This window comes from Lygodium microphyllum, chromosome 23, assembly GCF_053477565.2.
Source record: "Lygodium microphyllum isolate KBCC chromosome 23, Lygodium_microphyllum_v1.1.10, whole genome shotgun sequence".
Classification (NCBI taxonomy): domain Eukaryota; kingdom Viridiplantae; phylum Streptophyta; class Polypodiopsida; order Schizaeales; family Lygodiaceae; genus Lygodium; species Lygodium microphyllum.
The window spans coordinates 89,304,349-89,323,765 of NC_141157.1; the positions used below are offsets into that span (position 1 = coordinate 89,304,349).

The 19,417-nt window shown below is 40.7% G+C and overlaps 1 pseudogene; it reads left to right on the top strand.

Moving 5' to 3' along the window:
• The first annotated feature begins 310 nt into the window (after positions 1-310).
• On the top strand, positions 311-18,342 carry LOC148016448 (eukaryotic translation initiation factor 3 subunit B-like; annotated as a pseudogene).
• The last annotated feature ends 1,075 nt before the right edge of the window (positions 18,343-19,417 follow it).

The window sequence follows — 19,417 nt, forward strand, 5'->3', positions numbered from 1 at the left end:
GGTGCAGAAAAAAATTGGGCAATGGTGGCTAATGAATCGATCTGGGGGAGAAGAGGGACGGTACTCTGCAGGTTGAAGAAAAGAAAGGAATGATTGTGTTTTCAAAAATTTGGGGAAAATCAGAAGGCGAAAGGAGGAGCGATTCGGTTCCTTAAGAGATCAGGCCATAGTGAAAAACGAAAGAAAAATTCAATATACAGGCTTCTGGAGGGAGCGACTCGGCTTAGATCACTCCTCTCACATTGCTCCTCTCACACGCCCGCGCAGTTCGACATGTTCAGACAATACTTTTGTTTTTACTGATCAATCGATGGGAGAAGACTACGAGAAGAAAGGATTGAAGAGGAAGCTGAAACTGAAGCCGAAGCCGAAGTTAACGAAGCCTGCAGACAACGTAGGAGGATGCACTTCGAAACCACAGCATGGCAGAAGGTGACAATGTCAAAGCTGATGCCGAAGCAGGAGGAGTAGAAGAAGTTTGTGCTCGGGTGATGATTCATCAGTCTTGACTAAAAGAGGACGAAAGGAAGCACAACGTGGACACTACTGCGATAGAGAGTCGATTAAAGTTGGTGACGAAGAAGGACGGAAAGCTGAGGTATGAAGAAGGGATGTATGTTGAGTCTCCTGTGATGTAAAAAGTGCTGACCTGCTCTCCCACCCTTGCCTCTCAGAAGCTGCCCCGCCTACATGAACATTGATGCTTAAATTAAGACGATTCCACGGAGTCGAATTGGTTCTCTATGTGACCATTGATTATGTAGAAATCCAACTCTCTGGATAGCTTCTCTTTTGTAATTGTAGCAAAGGATGATGATGATGAAGAGCACCGTCACAGTGTCTGAGGCATTCTGCATTAAAGGAAGGGCCACTTTGCTACATAGAACATTCACAAGGACCGGTGGTGGTTCATAAGGAAGTGAAGTAACAAAAACTCAAATCTATGGAAGTGGATAGTAAAAACAGTTCAGTTCCACAAACTTCTTCGTTCGTATTGCTAGTGACTACAGGCTGCAACTCGTCGGAAACACAAGTTGCATGATCCGTCTTCATGCAAAAGGTGAAGGTGATGACATGATCACATGTTAATAAACAAATTGGTCGAACCACCACTGTGAGTCTATCAAAGTGGATCTCGGACTCCTGTGAGATAAAAAGTTTTATCTTCTTCTTGAGCTCAATGCACATGGACCTTCAGATGATTGCGTGCAGGCATCTTGGTTGGCACATGATCTGACTCAAGTGTAGCTATTTCCGTCTGTGTTGCATCTTTAAAATTAAGGTATTGTGACTTCTTGGTAGAGAATAGTTATATTTACTTGAGCTGCAACTGGCACTTTTTGATATCGTCTTGAGTGGCAGCCATTGTGGCAGTCTCATTGGAAGCTTGGCAAATCTATTATTGCTCACAAATCCACTCATCTTGCTTATTTGTATGATTGATCTTCTATCCTGAAATTAATCAAGGTCCCCAGTGGTTACGACATTGTTGCGACATTGCCTTCACAAACCCTTCGACAACGTACGGGAAAAAGTTGGTGTTAGGGCCTTGTAGACTCATAATTTATATGCAAGAAATTTGGCATAGTGCCATGGCAAGTTTTGTGCCTTGTTCAATTTTGGGGGCTCCAACTCTGACATTGGTGGCCGTATTGTGGCATTTGGACCCTAGCCCCTCCCAACAACTTCACCTTCTTCCCCACAAACCCTCAGGCCACTATTGCGATGAATGCCTTGTTATTGATTTCATAGCTTAGGAGTTGGGATTTCCTTAATTAAATGCATATTTGCAATCTATGGGATTGGATTTCAAGACAGGGGCCTTCTAGGGTTGACGAGTGCTTCATCACCTGGACTGCCTAGGGGTTTAAGTGGACCTCTCTCCAACTGCACCAATTCTTGGTGGGGGACTTGGAAGTATTGATATTTTGAGCTCAACACTTGTTGGAGAGGCTCCTTCCTCCAATGGAAGTGTTCTTGGAAGTAGCTCTAGAACAAGTATTCATCGTGCAAGCAACTCAGGCTTGATGCCAGCTATTCTACTGTGCATGTTCATGTAGCTCTTATGATAGCCTTGAACATGGCTGAGGCTTTGACTCAGAACCCTCCTCAAGTTTGGACACCTCCTCAATCAGCTGTGGAAACCCAAATATTGGAGGAGCTTGCCTTGAAGAAATCCCAAAATTCGATTCCGGTGACTCCAACTCTACCTAAGGCAATGAGTTTGGTGGATAAGAAAAAATACAAGTCTTTGTGGCTAGTTGATTCAGGGATAAAAATTCTCATCAGGTCAAGCTCTATTGAGATGAATTCTTCTCACCGACCTTTTATCCTTGGTAGACCATATACTCCCAAAACTCCCCGAGGGAAGCTACTATTATGGAAGTCTAATAAAGATGGTGTAACAGTTTCAGCAACCCCAAAAACTGACCAGAGTAATGGTTCGCAAGTAAGTTCACATGGAGTTGCAAATGCTAACACATAGGTAACAAATGCTATGGGAATATGAAGCCAGGGTCAATGGAGAAACTTACAAGATCAAAGACAATGAAGAGCAAGTGGGATGCTACATCTGGAGTAAGATTAAAAGATGTTACATAAGATAAATGGATTTCTATAAAAGCCCCAAACAAAAGTGATTTTTTCAATGCCCTTAGAAAATAAAAAGCAACCACTAATAGGAATGCTTCCTTGAGTGCCAATAAAGCCAACTCATCAATTCAAACAAAGGCAGATGCAGTGAGCATAAGCTGCGGAACTGAAACTGTAATACATAATGAGGCTACTGCTAACCTATGCCATGGCTCTGATGTGAAAGAAAATGTAAGAACACAGGCTGCTCTCTCTAGCTAGATCTCAATCGTGATCCACAATAACATTTATTTAAATGGCAATCCAGTGAATGGGTCTATGATGAATGAAACAATTGGTTCATTGAAGGGGTCTTTGGATGGTGAATGCCGATAGGAGATTAGTACATGTGTTCCTTTACCTGTAGACTCAGAGGAAGAGGTAGCAGCTTTTATGTGGTCTCTTGGTGCCTAGGAAGAGAACACTGAAGGTAGTGAGTTGATAGATAGGATGACGACAAAGATGATGAGCAAGATGGCGACTTTGATGATGTAGGTGAAAAGGGCATCATATCAAGCGTTTTAGCTTTTAAAAGTTATCCATTAAAGCTTAAGATTTAAATGCTTAGCCTTAATGTTTTAAAAGACAAACATATTAAAAAAGGATTCATTTTTTTTAGAGGCCAAAAGAAAAAAACCCAACATCAAAGTAGAAGAGAATATCTATAAAAGGGAGGTAGTAGGAGAGCCTTGCATCGCCATATTGAGGGAGGGGGGGGTCACCTTATAGAACATGTAATATACCATGTGAGTTCCATCCACTTGATTCTCCTCAAGTTAATTCGAAGGTACGCAAGTCAATGGGCAGCTATGTAATAGATCCCTGAAACATCCATCCATCTCCGTTCCACGTACACAGGTGATGGATTGTAGATATGATCTAGGATATTCATCATTTCAACCCTTTGTCGATAATCCAGGGAATGCATCGCAGTCATAAACATGACTCGGAACACTAAGAACCTGTTCCATGCTCCATAATTCTGCAAGACAACATCGAAAGTAAGGAAATGTTCGAAACAGCAATATTTGCTTTACTTCATCTTATTAAGATTTCTTAAAAATAAATCCTTTGTTGGTTTGCTCTGATACCAACTGTAACGTGTCCACCTATTCCCTTCAGGACACATCTTAGCAATCCATCGCAAAGGGGATCTAGAAAGCTCTGCTTAGCACTCTCATGGAATGTCACGGGGTTTGCGATCTAGGACTTTCCACATCTGCCACGTAGCGGAAGTATTTTGGCCGTTCCCACTTTAGGACCAACCTGAATCAGGGTTTTCCCTAACGGGCATTTCCTAAACAGCAACCAACGTCGAACTACTTTACGCAGAAATGCTAGGGCCGAAGCAGATTCACGTTGCACTTGGTTTAAGGAGAATGGGAAATGAGAGGGATGCAAGGCTCGACCTCTCTGCCATAAGGCATAGTCCCATTCCGTTCCCCTAAGACATCATAGATCGGGATTATTATAACTTAGACTCTAGGTTAGCGCCCTTGCTGTTCGTGTCCTTTGAAACGATCTTCTTGCTGTCCATCATGATTGAGAAAATTTCCTGGCCAACCGGGACCACCCATTTGTAGGACGGACCCATGGCCACATCCACTGCACTTTCCTCAAGTTCTTTTAGTTATCTAATTACCTACCACATTTAGTTGGACATGAATCAATTAGCTTCCTCAATTAGCCTGTTAGGCACCGGTTCCTTCACGTAATCATAGCACTTGACATAGAAAAGCAGTGTCAAACAAGTTCTTTTTCAACAAGTTATCATATTTATCTTTGAAATACATTTATAAAGTCCAACCTATAGGCTTATCCATAATCCGTCCGAAGGCTATATAGCAATCCACAGGGATTACTAATCCAAGATTCTGCCCGTAGACTAGTATGCGGGCCCCGAGATCCAATTGCGAGTCACGTTGGCCTCTTGTGTAGGACCCGGAAGGCTAGGGATTTATGGCCAGAGCCCCCCTTGGCACCCAAGCATCCTCTTGCTCTAAGTAGCGCTCAACGGAGAGACCTCTCGCGGCGTGTTCGATCCACCTTCCCAGCACGGTTAACAACCCCCTTGGTTAGGGTCAGGCAGACAGTCGGGGGTAACTAAAGCTGCCTCTCCCTTCAGGCCTTCAACCTGAAGCATTAGATATCTTTTCATCCATTAATTCTTTGAGCAAACAAAGAAAACAATGCTCTCTAAACTATTACAAGCACAATCATTTCCAGTGGTCGTTATTTTGGCCAACTGCTAAGGAGTGAATCCTTCTTTCCGAATGCATCTAGCACTCGATCCAGGTTCAATTGCGACTTGGCAAGATCCCCATGGGTTTGTTTGTTAACCCTTATATCCTTGGGTTAGGGTCATACCCTATTAACCCAACTTAACCAATACCTTAAGTTTTATTAGCAGTAACTATGTTATTCCAAATTAGTGATTGGCCTTTTGCTTCCAAGCAATTATCTAATCCCCTCATCTTGGTCACTTTTTCCAAGAAAGGTGCTATGTCAGGATGACTACTCATCCTCTTGCAAGATAAACTTGCGCAAGAATCTGCCAATCTCATTCCAAGGAATTGGCCATTCCCTTGTGATCAAATCACAAGATCATGCGACTCTGCAACTTGTTGCACAAGTGTCGCATCTAGTTCATGGGACTATTTTACCCATCAAATGACGTCTTCTAATCACAAAATCATGATTAGATAGGAAATAGGGTTAGGGTGTCTTCATAACAATCCGTTCCTAATTGCACTAGGCTGACATTGTCGGTCCTAGGGCTCCGAATTCAACCCAAGTTTCATCTCTTTAGCAAGCAATCCTTAGGGTAGAAACCCTCGATCGTTTCTCGCAAGTATGTCCTACTGTCCCTACATTCCATGAATGTGGGCAGATCTTTTAGGGTATGAGAGTTTTAGCTCAGCAATAAGAGTGACTAGTCATGTCCTCAACGTGCTAAATCCTAGTTAGCTCTTGGATATGTTGCATCGATTTAGCCATTCCTAAGTGAGTCCCTCGCATTTTAGATGTTTAGGTTAAACCAATTTACTTGTCTATTCTTGAAGATATTTACAATACCATTTTCGTAATCACATGATTCATTGCCTACGTATGAGTAGATTTACAAACCCTAACTTTTTTGGTTAAGATCAAAGCATATGTTAAGTTATGGCATAATTCCTATTGATCCTTCTATAACATGCAATCAAGATTCATGCTACTAAGCTTTAGGGTTTTATGTTTAAAACGAACCATGCATCCTTTTTCTAGTTTCATTTCTGAATGAATTATTTGCATGTGGAATTTACATAACCATTCATAACTACTTACGTAATTGATTGAGATTTATGTCAATTTCCTAGAGATTAATCTACTTCATGCAGCCCTAGAGTCATTTCCATGCCTAGCAAATTCCTACGGTTATTAGCAACCTTCTTTAATGAATCATTTCGAAGAAAATTTGTCTAATAATGCGACATGCGATTTATTCTTTCCATGCCTAATCGAAGTGTACTACCATAATTTCGATTTGTAAAGATGATCATTAGTTGATCTAAATTTGTTACTTTGCAATGCATATAAACAAATTACTAAGAGTGCATAGACGTCTTATGTCCTTTCATTCGTTTCTTTTGAAAAATACAAATGACTGATTCCTTGATTGTGAGTTATTTTCTCTAAGATATCCAATGTTTTTAATCGTAAAGGTGCATCTTACTTTCGTGAATTAACCATGCATAATTACGATATTATGATGTAAATCAAAAATAGGAAGAAAACCTGGACTTGTGGATTCGGTGAAATGTCCACATGGATTTTAGGAGATTATCCTCCTGCAGTTGCGCCTTGTGCCTTTTTAGGGGCCATCGCATATTCGATCTTCTCGCCTTGGTCACAGACTTATGATCTTGGCCAGTCTCCTTCACACACGAAGCTCCCTTTGTGATTCGACTTCCTTGACTGATTGCTCTGTCCTTCGGAATCTGGCTTTAGAAGGCCTTATAGGCTTGTGGGAGTTGCAATAGGAAAGATGGTTTTTGATCCGGCGGTTAAAGTGAACTTGAGGAGAATCAATGAAAAGAGGGTTTACAACTTGCTAATACGGCTTGAGTGGGAATGTCATGGGAGTCTTTAAAGAAATTGTGGGGGAAATCCATGGAAATGGCTTTGTGGAAATGCTGAGGAGAAGTACTCAATTTCCGAGGATGCAAGGGAAAAGGGTGCTTAAGTCCCCGATTTGTAAAAAACCCACTTTGTAGGGGCAATGGAAAAGGGTCCACGGGAAGGGGGTTTAAAACCTAGCCTAATGTGAGCTTATGGGGGATGTAAGGGGAGGAAAATCCATGGAAGGGGAGTTTAGATTGACTTGGGTGGAAACCCCATGGGAAGGGAGTGCTTAAATCTCAGAGGGGGGGGTTATAAAAACCCACTTGAGAGGCAATAGGAAAGGGGTTTTAAGAAACACGGGGGTTAAAAGTTGCCAAAAAAAGGGATTTGTATGGAACCACATGGGAAGGGGGGGTTTTAAATGGACTTGGTGGAATGAAAAAGGGGGAAAATCCACGGAAGGGGGGTTTAAAGATCGCTTGTGAAGGGGGCTTATGAAAGTCCCCTTAGAAGCTTTTTGAAGCTTCTGTAGGCGTGGAGAAGCCATGTGGAGGAAAGGAGATGATTTTTAATGGCAGCATGTTGGCAGTCAGGGCCGAAATGATGGAAGCAGCAACATTTTTGTCATCCGACGGCAGCGTTTTGTCCTTCTCCACTCCACGACGAACTTCGGCAGCCTCACGACCCTCTCTGCTTCTCCTCAACAGTCTTCAGCAAACTTACGACTCTCTCCTTCCGCCTTTCAGTTCCCCCTCTCCACCCCATAGTGATGGTTTTTATAGCAAGAGGGATAGGTACCTCCCCTCCCCCATGCGGCCTGATGCATGACCTATCCCCTTCCACGAGCTCCAGCAAACCAGCTTAGTCATCCGCGCCTACTCCCTCTCCTCCAGCACAGCCTTCGACTGGATAAAGAAGGGATAATTAAAGAAAAATTTTCCATAAAATATATCCTTATCCTCTTGATCTCCTCCCAAGAGGAGGTTCATATGAGGATATTCGGTTTATTTTTCTTTGGTCTTGTTTATGCGAATGGAGATTGTACAATTACATTGTCCGTATATTCAATGCCGTCATGGTCATTGCGTGAGACTCACGTGTGTACGTAATATTTTTTAGTAGGAAATATTACACTCATGTTGTCACAATAAATGGAAACTGGACCTTCCACCTGCACATTTAAATCAGCCAATAACTTTTGCAGCCATGCTACCTCACATGCTGCAATAGCAGCACCTCTATACTCAGTCTCTGTACTCGACAAAGCAACTGTAGATTGCTTTTTGCTGCTCCAAGTAACTGCTGCACTACCAAGAGAGAACATATATCTACTGGTAGATCTTCTATCAGATATACTACCAGCCCAATCTGCATCTATGTATCCAAACACCTATACATCTATACCTATCTCATAGAAAAGTTCGTAATGTAATGTGGACTTCACATATCTCAATATGCGTCTGACTGCATCCAAATGTGGCTTTCTAGGTACTTGCATAAACTGACTCACAAGACCAACAGCGTAGCTCAAGTCTGGCCTTGTAATGGTCATGTAGATCAAACTCCCCACTATCCTCCTGAACATAGTAGGGTCTTCTATCTCATCCCCAACATCAGCACTCAACTTTACATTCTGCTCCAACGGGACTAAAAGTGGTTTGCATGCTATCATACCATACTTGGACAACATATCCAAGCCATACTGTCTTTGGGACAACCATATACCATCATCACATCTGATCACCTCAATACCAAGGAAGTACCTTAGCTCACCTAAATCCTTCATCTCAAACTTCTTCTTCAAAAAGTCCTTGACTTCAACAATCCCACTATCACTATCACCTATAATAATCAAGTTATCCATATAGATGACTATGATGTCCAAACCTGCATCTCCCTTTCTCACATAAAGTGAGTGATGAGCATCAGAAACATAAAAGCAAATATTGACAAGATACTCTTTGATCTTGTCAGACCATGCTCTAGGTGCTTTCTTGAGCCCATAGAGTGCCTTCTTCAACCTGTACACATATGTGGGATGCTCTAAATCTTCATAACCTGCTAGCTAATCCATATACACTTCTTCCTCCAAATCACTATGCAAGAAGGTATTCTTCACATCCATTTGCTGCAACCTCCAACCTTTGGCTGCTACCAAAGCAATCACACATCTGGCAGTTGCCATCCTAGCAATTGGACTGAAGGTTTCTTCATAATCTATGCCATATGTTTGGGCATAGTTTTTTGCAACCAACCTAGCTTTGTACCTACTAATAGAACCATCTGCATTGTGCTTAATCTTATAAACCCACTTGCATCCAATAGCTTTCTTGCCCTTCGGTAATGATACTAGATCCCAAGTCTTATCGACCTCTAATGCAGCCATCTCATCATCCATTGCTGCATCCCAATGAGCATGACCAATAACCTCCTCAAAACATGTGGGCTCAACATCCTCAATCACTTTCACCATATAAGCATAATGGTGAGCTGCATAACCTTCAAAACCAAATCTGTTAATAGGGTATCTCACCCTGCTAGACCTGCGTACCACTGGATCACTCAATGGAGTCTTTGCATTGACGCGTGCTCTCTGCACACGTGGAGTCCTCACTGAAGGAATACCAAGCTCATCATCCAAGCTCTCTGAGCCACTAGAGTCTCCATCAAGAACTGCATCAATGCCATCTGACACTTTATTCTTTCCTTTGTCTTTACTTGTAGTGCTACTAGATGCACGTGAAGATGTAGAGCTACTCCTTAGTCTCCCAGACCAAGGACTATCAGATGATGTCTCTGGTCCACTAAGAGTCTGTGATTCTTGCTTTTCAGCCTGCACATGAGTGTCATGATCATCATCATCATCATCCAATGCATCACCACTAGATGCATACCAACTGCTCATTTCATCAAAGATGATATCCTTGCTTACTCTGAACTTACATGTGACAGGGTTATAACAACGATACCCTTTTTGCTCTAAAGAGTATCCAACAAAGACACACTTTTCAGCCTTTGGATCCAATTTCTTCTGCAACTCATCTGGCACATAAACATATGAAATACAGCCAAACACTTTCAAGTGTGAGACATCAGGCTTTTTACCTGTAAAACATTCTTCAGGGGTCATACCATGAACTGCAGCTGTGGGAGTTCTATTCATAATATAAACAATAGTATGAATAGCCTCATACAAAAAATGCTTAGGTATATTCAAGGCGCGTGCAACTTCTACAATATGCCTGTTTTTCCTTTCTGCAACCCCATTTTGCTGTGGGGTATACCTGCATGTAAACTGTCTCTTTATCCCATGAGACCTCAGTCTTGATAGTTCTAAAGTGCTCAAACGCTTCACTATTTTCCTTCATAAAATATACCCACAGCTTTCTAGAACAATCATCAATGAATGTGATAAAGTATGAATTGCCTCCAAGAGATACATTTTGTGTAGGCCCCCAAATATTTGTATGCACAACATTAAGGATATTTTTGCTTATATCTCTGTCATGTGAAAAGGGTTGTCTTGCCTGCTTACCAAACTGACATGCTTCGGATACCTTATGAAATTTTGCAATTCTAAATGTAGGCAAACCTGTAACAACCCTTTGGACTGCATTAATTTCAGCCTTTGTACATTTACATGTCCAATGCGTTTGTGCCAAATTTCAATATCTACAACAACACCTTTTCCTTTAGCATACATAACAACATTCATAGTAGGAATTTCAGCATCCAGAATAAACATATGTCTAACTCTACTTCCAACCAACGAGCACTTGTCATTGAAATCTTCTACAAAGTAGCCCTTTGCATTAAATCTGACTTGCAGCCCTTGGTCTACTGAACTGACACCAAGTTCTTTGTAATAGATGGCACATATAATACATTTGAAAGACTCTTTGTGTTACCATCATGAAAAGTACAAGGGAACTTTTCCAATGTGTGAAATTGGGTGGCATGAATCATCACCTGTCTGCACATAACCTATATTTTGCAAATCCTACAACTCTCCAAACCATTCTGCATGGTTGGTCATATGATTGGATGCACTTGAATCAATATACCAAACATCATCATGTGTTCCCTTTCCTGTAACAGCATTCAACATATGCTGCATAACAAACAAACGTTCATTTTTGTCTTCATTCTGTCTCGTGAAGACAATGCATAGTTTCCTTGCTCCAACTTACCATTGTGAATATCATCTTTCTTAGCATAAAATTGGGTTGCAATATGACCTGTTTTGCCACAGTAGTGACACACAATACCAAAGTTGTTAGAACCTCTATTCTGCCATCCACCTCTTCCTCTAAAGCTCCCCCTACCTCTAAAGTTACCACGACCTCCTGAAACCTACATATCACCAAATTGTTGATTCAATCTGTTTTGCTGGTTGTCACTACCGCGTCCTGTACCACGGCCTCTTGAAGAGGACCTGCCACGTCCCCTTCTGGAGTAGAAAGATTGGACCTGTTCACCACTTTTTTCAGATGTCTCACTCTGCATATTGATCTCTTTAGTGATCATAAGGGAGACCAACTCATCGAAATCTGGAAATGGCTTTCTGACATATATGAAAGTTACAAAAGACTTCCAAGCCTTTTCATTGTTAAGTCCACCCAAGGTAGATGACACCAAATCGTCATCATCGAGCATTGCATCAATCGCTGCCAAGGCATCTACAATGCTCCTTACCTTCAGTGCATACTCATTGATAGACATCTTCCCTTTCTTCAATGCATTCAACTCTTGCTTAAGTTGAATCTTTCGTGCCTTTGTATTTACGAAAAACATACTTTCAAGTATGGTCCAAGCTGCATATGAATTCTCTGCATTTCTAATATGTCCCAGCATATTATTGTCAATTACTATAGACAGCCAATACATGACCTTTTTGTCTTTTGCATTCCATTCCTTCCCTGCCTTTGCCTCTTCTGCAGTTGGAGGATCACTCACCTCCAACTCTTTTTCTTCACCTGAAACAAACTCGTAGAGGCCTTTTCCAATAAGGAAGTTCGTGACACGGAACTTCCATGAAGGGTATTTGTTCTTGTCGAGTTTCTCAATGATGGGGTTTCCACTATTCTCTGCCATTATCACAAAACTAATACTAAACAACAAGCAAATCTTCTGCAACCCTCGACCTGTAGTGCACATCAATATACCAGACAGCCTTTTTCACTATTTTCTCAACAATACATGCAATTTGCAGCTAGTTTGTAGATAAAACTTGTGTTTATTCGCTGGTAAACACCTTTGAACTTACAGATTTGAAATCTGCAACCTATGCACCTGTATACGACAGACATAGCTGAAATTGCAGGATACCTCGAACTATTGTCCATAACCTTGCGAGTCTAAAACGGGGCCTGAAATGACCACGGATGGCCAAAATAGCACCGGGCAAACCCTATAGGGCTTATCTGCGGAATACATAGCACTCTTCGCGTACACCAAATCTCATTGAAATCTGATATTTTTGCTCTGCCCTGCTTTCAGTGCCTCCACAAGCACTATCCAAGAGAAGAAGTAGAGAATGGAATAGCTTCTTACCCATTGCTTGCTTGCTTGAATCCTTGGATCCTCTCCTTCGCTTTAGCCTTCAAAACCAGCCTCATTCAGTGGTGCAACTCTGATACCATGTCATGAATCGCGTGGTGGGGGGACTTCTCAAGATGCTATGCTGAACACACACATAATGCACAAGGAGAAGCTCACTCAAGAGACAAGAAGAGAGATGGAGGCCAAAAAGTTTTCTTGTTGGTTTCTTCTTCTTCTTCCACACATGTTACAATGTACACAAAGTATAGATAAGATACGACATAAAGGAAAGTGGCCTATTAAGTCAAACAATGCATGACCGACTACACTAGTCGACTGGCGCTATAACTATGCCAGCTGTAAATAGGTGTAACAACTTGAATATAATAAGTAATGAGTCACTAGTCTTGTGAGAGTCATAATGACCACCGATGTGCTAAGTGTAGATGTGTGGACCCATCTAACCAGGCGGTCCATCATTAATGTATGCATGTGTTGAGCTTGTCATCTCAACAGCCAATCCTTCCTGAAGGTCATGTGAGAAGATGCTCCGCTATCCACGATCCAAGGCTTCTCCTAAGTGGAAGAAGATAGGGATGTATCCTCCTCAACAAAGACATGCACAAAGGCAGACTCCGTCGTGGTGGGGGCTGCCTTTGAGTCCTTCTCCTTAGGCTTCAGATGAGGGTATTTTTGTCAACACTTCTCCTTAGGATGAGTGGCCTTCCGACAGTGTGGGCATTTGGGCTTCTCCTTCACATCCTACTTGTCCTTAGCTCTTTCTAAATACATTCACAAGGAAGGCTTGGAATGACACGTGTCCCCCTCTGAAAGCTTCTTTCTTATTATAATAATAATAATAATAATAAAAGAAGATTAACAAGGCTCTCAGAGAACACCTAGAGACTACTAATAAATGGAGAAGTGGTCAGATATCTCAAGTGGTACCATTGCAAAGGTCTGAATGGGTGTTAAGAAATTTGGTCTGCCCATGTGTCATGACTAAAAGTGCCTCACATATAATTTCACTATTATGAAAATCTGGAGGAAAATAAAAGAACACAAAGAATGTGTAAACCTAAAATCTGCTCAAAGAGCCAAGCTTCAAACTCTTCTTCCTTAGATTTTTTGTCTTGGGTTGGAGCCTGGAGGGCCTATCGTCCCCCTCTCTATGTTGTTCCTCTGAGCTCAAGGCTATGGTGTAGCTCACCGAGTCACTGCAGGCTCCCCATCACCTCGCCCCCTGACCTGCAGGAGGATCACATCTAGCTTAACATCAATTTCTCCCAAGTCAACCTCAACGACATTATCTTACCCTCTGATGAATATTTAGGGATCAAGAGGTGCGCGTTGCTATTTTTTTCTTGATGCCAAATATTTTCTTGCAACACTTGGATGTTTTTAGCATTTGCAACCATGTGCATGAGCACTCTAGCTCTAGTTATGTATGGGCTTTTCTTGTTGGATTTACTTTTAAGCTGAATTGCTAAAATACAGTCTACTGCCATTTGGGCTTTCGAAGGCCAGTTTCAAATGGCCACAAATAGCAGCTTGCTAAAGGTTCTTGATGGCCCTAAGTAGCATGGCAGTCAACAATAGGCAAGAGAAAGGGCAAGATATGCAAGATGAATACTTAGGAAAGGAATACTAATGAAAGAGGTCCTAGCTAGGCATGTGCACTTCTATTAAACATGTGCCAAATTCTTATCCTTGCTATGTAGTAAGAACTGCTGCTATAGGTTATAGTGTGGCTTGCCATCAAAGGTGCAAGTTCCCCATTGGTACTTGGATCTATGAGCAATAGGATTGGAAATGGCATAGAATGAAGTGCAACAGTGGAAGTTAAACCTTGTTTGCAACAAGTTTATTGACAATAGATCCAATTTCCACAACAGCATCGGCTGCTGCCACTGAGCTATGTCCTAGTAAGATTGCTGCAACTGAAGCCTAAAGCATAATAGTTCAAACAAAGCTTTCTTTGTGATTGAGGGTTCTGAAGGCAATGAATAATGGAAGCAAAGTCATAGAACATGCAAAATGAAAGCCATTCTCGAATGTGTGCACAGGTGGCAACTTAACAACATAGGAACATGCATTGACTGAAATGAAGATTGTATAAGTAGGAAATTTTATATAAGAAATGCTCAAAAGTCAAGGTAACTCTCAAAATTGTGAGTATATGTGTTGTGGTGGTTGGGCTCCCATATGCTAAAGTGGCACCAAAGAAAACATCCTTGTGCCCTGAAATGACTGAGACACTCTGATGTTTGTCCAAAACCTTGGTTCAATTTGCAAAACTCTGGTTTTTAACAACTTTTAATGAGTATGGTGGTTGATGTGTTTGATTTAGTCTCTTGTTTGTGATTTTCATCATCCTAATTGTATGGAAACTCATTTTCTTTAGATTCTAGTATTCCCTTCCACATCTTGTTTGTGGAAGGAATGGTTTCTTTATATTTTAGTGCTCCCTTACACATCTTTTTTGTGGAAGGAAGGCTTTAACAAATACTATTTCTGTGCTGTTGGGAGGGTTTGTGGTCTATGTGTGTTTTACACTCACTGGATAACTTTGTTGAGAAATATTGAGTGAAAGTTCATGCTATGCCAACAACTTAGTGTACAAGTTGGCCACATGTTTTCTCAGAGAGATTTCTTCATCTTGCTAAGTTCTTAGTATTTGACGTCTTTGGTTCTATTGAATATTTATACACCCCCTTACACTCAAGTAATTTCGTTCCTTGGTGCAGTGGTGATGATGAAGAAGAAGAAGAAGGGGAGATTAATGAATTTGAATCTGGATTTGGGAATGAGATTGTTGTTGATACTTTTCCAGTAGTTGCTCCAGAAAAGCATGAGAAACTTGAGGGTGTGGAGATGATGGCCTTTGGATGCCCAAGGATGAAGAAACTAAAAAGACTAAAGGCTGTGCTTTTATAGAGTATACAACGCCTCAGGTCTAGCTGGACTCTCAGATGTGAATGCCAATTTGTGGATTGTTGTTTGACTTTTGTTTGTGTGGTATACATAGAAGTCGAGGTTTGGATCATACATTTGGTCTTTAAACTTATAATTCATACAATTTTCATGCTTTCAGGAGGCTCAATTAGCTAGAGAACAAACTAATGGCTACAAATTGGATAAGTCCTATGTTTTTGTAGTGAACATGTTTGATGAATTTGACAAGTATATAAAAGTGCCAGATGAATGGGCACTCCTAGGGTCTGCATGTAGCTACTCTTGCAGGTGCATTTGTACCATTCTAGACTGCTTAGGTATGATCTCATCCTTATTTACGTGTATGCAATAAACTATTTTAACTTGGCTAACAGATGAACAAGGTCAAGACCAGTTTGCCATTTGGTTTGGATCATGGACTGAAGTTTATTGGAATGATGCCAATTTCGGGAAACCCAACCCTGTTTACCACCATTCTGTAAAATGATTTTATGCAGTTTAGATAGTTGTAGTAGAAGAACATGTTGTATATTGACAATTGGCTTTTGCAATAGTTTTGGACACAGAGATTTGTGCAATGGTCTCCCCTTGGGTCTTACCTTGCCACAATTCATAGACAGTGCCTATATGGGGTGGTGCCTAGACCTTTAACCGAATAGTGTGATACATTAGTCCTCAAGTATGAATCATCTTCTCTAGTTTATGGTTTGTAAGTTGGAAATGTTTTTGAATATGAATGTTGGATCTTGTATCAAATTTGTGATTTGCTCTTTCAGGTTAGGCCGATTGACTTCTCTCCAAGAGAGAAATATATTGTGACATATAGTAGTCATGAACCAAGCAACCCCAGAGACACACATGTTATTGATGAGTTTTATTTGTTCTTTGGAAAATGGCATGCACAAGTGTTTACTGATGTCTAGATATGTTTATCTAGAGGGTAACACTTAATATTTATGATGTGAGAACGAGGAAAGTGCTTAGAGAATTTAAGGGAAGTACAGATGATTTTGCAACTAGTGGAATAGGGGGTGCAACAAGTGTCTCTTGGCCAGTGTTTAGGTATAGTTATTATCTACTTATTCCTTTTTTATTTGTTATCATTTTAAGTTAACTGAGATTAATGGAGTCTTTCTTTTTGCTGCAGATGGGTGGGAAGCAGATATGATAAGTATTTTGCTCGGATAGGCAAGAATGCAATGAGTGTGTATGAGACTGAGATCATGGGTCTTCTTGATAAGAAATATTTGAGAGTAGATAATGTCGTGGACTTTAGTTGGTCCGCCACAGACTCTATCCTGGCTTTATTTGTTCCTGAAGGAAATGGAGGAAATCATCCTGCTAAAGTGAGTGCATTTGGCCTTATGCTAAACTTTCATAAGATGGATTGTTTCTAGAAGTCATAATTGTTTATTGTGCCTTCCTATTATGAATGGTAGTTTTTTGTGCTATGCACCATTTTTTTCTTCAAGCTCATTGCTACTCTATTAAGCTGGGTGTCCCCTTTATCTTTAGCATTGAAAATGGTGTAGTTTTGGAGTGTCTCGAATGGAGTTGCTACTTTAACTGGCTCTTGCATAACTTGACAGGTAAGTCTAGTGCAAATGCCCAGTAGGGAGGAGCTTAGACAAAAGAACTTGTTCAACGTTAGTGATTGCAAAATGTACTAGCAAAGCAATGGGAAGTATTTGGTTGTGAAAGAAGATAGGTACACAAAAACAAAAAAGAGTATGTACACTAGATTTGAACTGTTCAAAATCTAGGAGAAAGACATTCCAATTCTCTAGTTTTGGAACTGGAAAACAAAAATGACAAAATTATTGCATTTTCATGGGAGCCTAAAGGTCAGAGATTTGCCATCATTCACGGAGATGGACCTATGCTAGATGTTACATTCTTCTCTATGAAAAGTCCAAAAAGTGTGGGGCGAGTAACAAAGTTGACAACTTTGAAGGATAAGCAAGCAAATGCCCTTTATTGGTCTCCAATTGGGCGATTTATCATTTTGGCTAGACTGAAGGTGTACAATGGGCGGTTAGAGTTCTACAATATTGATGAATTGGAAACAATGGCCACAACTAACCACTTCATGGCCACAGATGTAGATTGGGATCCAACATGAAGGTAATGATTTTTAGAACTCTCATGGTTCTAGTTCACAGGATATAGGAAAATATAGTAGATTATAGAACAATTACCATTTACTTCTAAGTAGTGTGATCTATAATCTTTGCATTTACTTGTAATCAGGTTTGTGTCAATGTTAGTCACATCTACACATCAAATTGAGAATGGTTACAATATCTGGTCTTTTAGTGGAAAATTGCTTTATCAACTTCCTATGGATAGGTTTTTCTAGGTAAGGAGAATGGGTTGAATTTATCTAGCTGACTTGTACCTCTTCGAGTAGTACATTATGTGTTACCATTTATTGGAAGCTAGTGTTTGGATTTAACAAATATGTGCAGTGCAAATTGGAGTTGACCTAAATTGATATGAAGTTTTAAGTGTTGCCAGAGCAGTATGGGTTGAATTTGTACTTCTTGACTTATGAACGGAGTAGTGGATTACGTGTTTTCATCTAACAGAATCTGGTGTTTAGAATTAAAAGATATATGCAATGCAAATTGGAGTTGAGAGGAATTGTTATGGAGTTTTAAGTGTTTGGAAGTTGTTGTTTGGAAGTAATAGTTATACGCAGTAAAAATTGGAGTTGACATGAATTACTATTGATTTTTAAGTGTGGCCTATTCTTGCATGCAGTGCTTATGGCATCCTCGCCCTCCATCACTACTTAGTGCTGAGAAAGAGGAAGAGATATATAAGAATCTGAAAAATTACAACAAAAAGTATGAAATTGATGATGACAGTCCCTCACTTGCGATAAGTGCAACAGACCTGGAGCATGGAAGGAAGATATAAGATGAATGGAAGGCTTGGGCCGCTGAATGGAAGTATCTTCACAAGGAAGAAAACCCTCTGCGGATGGAGCTACGTGATGGTGATGCTAGTGATGAGGAGGAGGAACTTGAAGTTGAGGAGGAGGAAGTTGAAGATATCTTGAACATTGATGAAGAAATAGTGCCCTTTGGTTTTGAACAACTAGACTGATCGGCGTAGATTTCATCAACAAATGCTCTTCTTTGTCGATAATTTTCCTCCAAAATGAGGTTTGTTACTACATCTGGTGCGCAGATCGGACGCAGGTAGCTCACGTGGTGAATTCCCAAAGGTCCCCAAGAACAAAGTACTCTACTTTTTAGCACAAAAACCAATGTAAAAGCAAGCACGACATGAGACAAGAGACAAATTGGGTTCAATCTCCCCCATGCCTTGTGTGAGCGCTTCACAAAGCATGTATTTAATGTATATTTCCAATCTTTATGCTCAAAAATAGCCCAAATACAAAAATATGACAAGCTTTTAGCTTTTGAGTTTGCTTTCTACCAAAAATAGGAAAATAAAGCTAATGGACGGTGCCCATGGTGTCTGGCACGCCCAATCTCAATGTCCAAATAGAAATAACATATCCAGGCGCATAAGCGCATACAAAATAATAATAAATAATCGATGTTTCTATAGACATAACAAAATATAGGCGTGGCGCCTATCAAAATATAGTCCAAGAGTCGAAAACCCGCTAGACTCCAATGCTTTCCTCCGCCACTGCTGCTATCTCTACACATCAACTGAAGCATTCACAATCGTTAGTAAAATAACACAATTAAACCGACAAAAGTGAATACCTAGCAGTCTTCAGCTACATAAATAAATCAATTGGTTAGAAATAAATCCTAACCTTAATTTATTACGAGTGTGCACTCTAAACTCATAAACGTTTATTAATTTAATATGCATTTTGCGGAATCACCCGCTATGGAATCACCCATGTACACACTAAATTAATGAAACGCCCGAAAAGGACAGGCGTCCCCATCAACTTCTCGCACAAAGAATCCTCTTTGCGTATGAGCCCCGGTCATCTAAGTTTACGGAATCCACCGTAAAACCTCACGGAATCCACCGTGGCACGGAATCCACCGTGGAATATGCCTCCTGGCATCATACCCCCGGTGTCTGGCACGCCCAATCTCAATGTCCAAATAGAAATAACATATCCAGGCGCATAAGCGCATACAAAATAATAATAAATAATCGATGTTTCTATAGACATAACAAAATATAG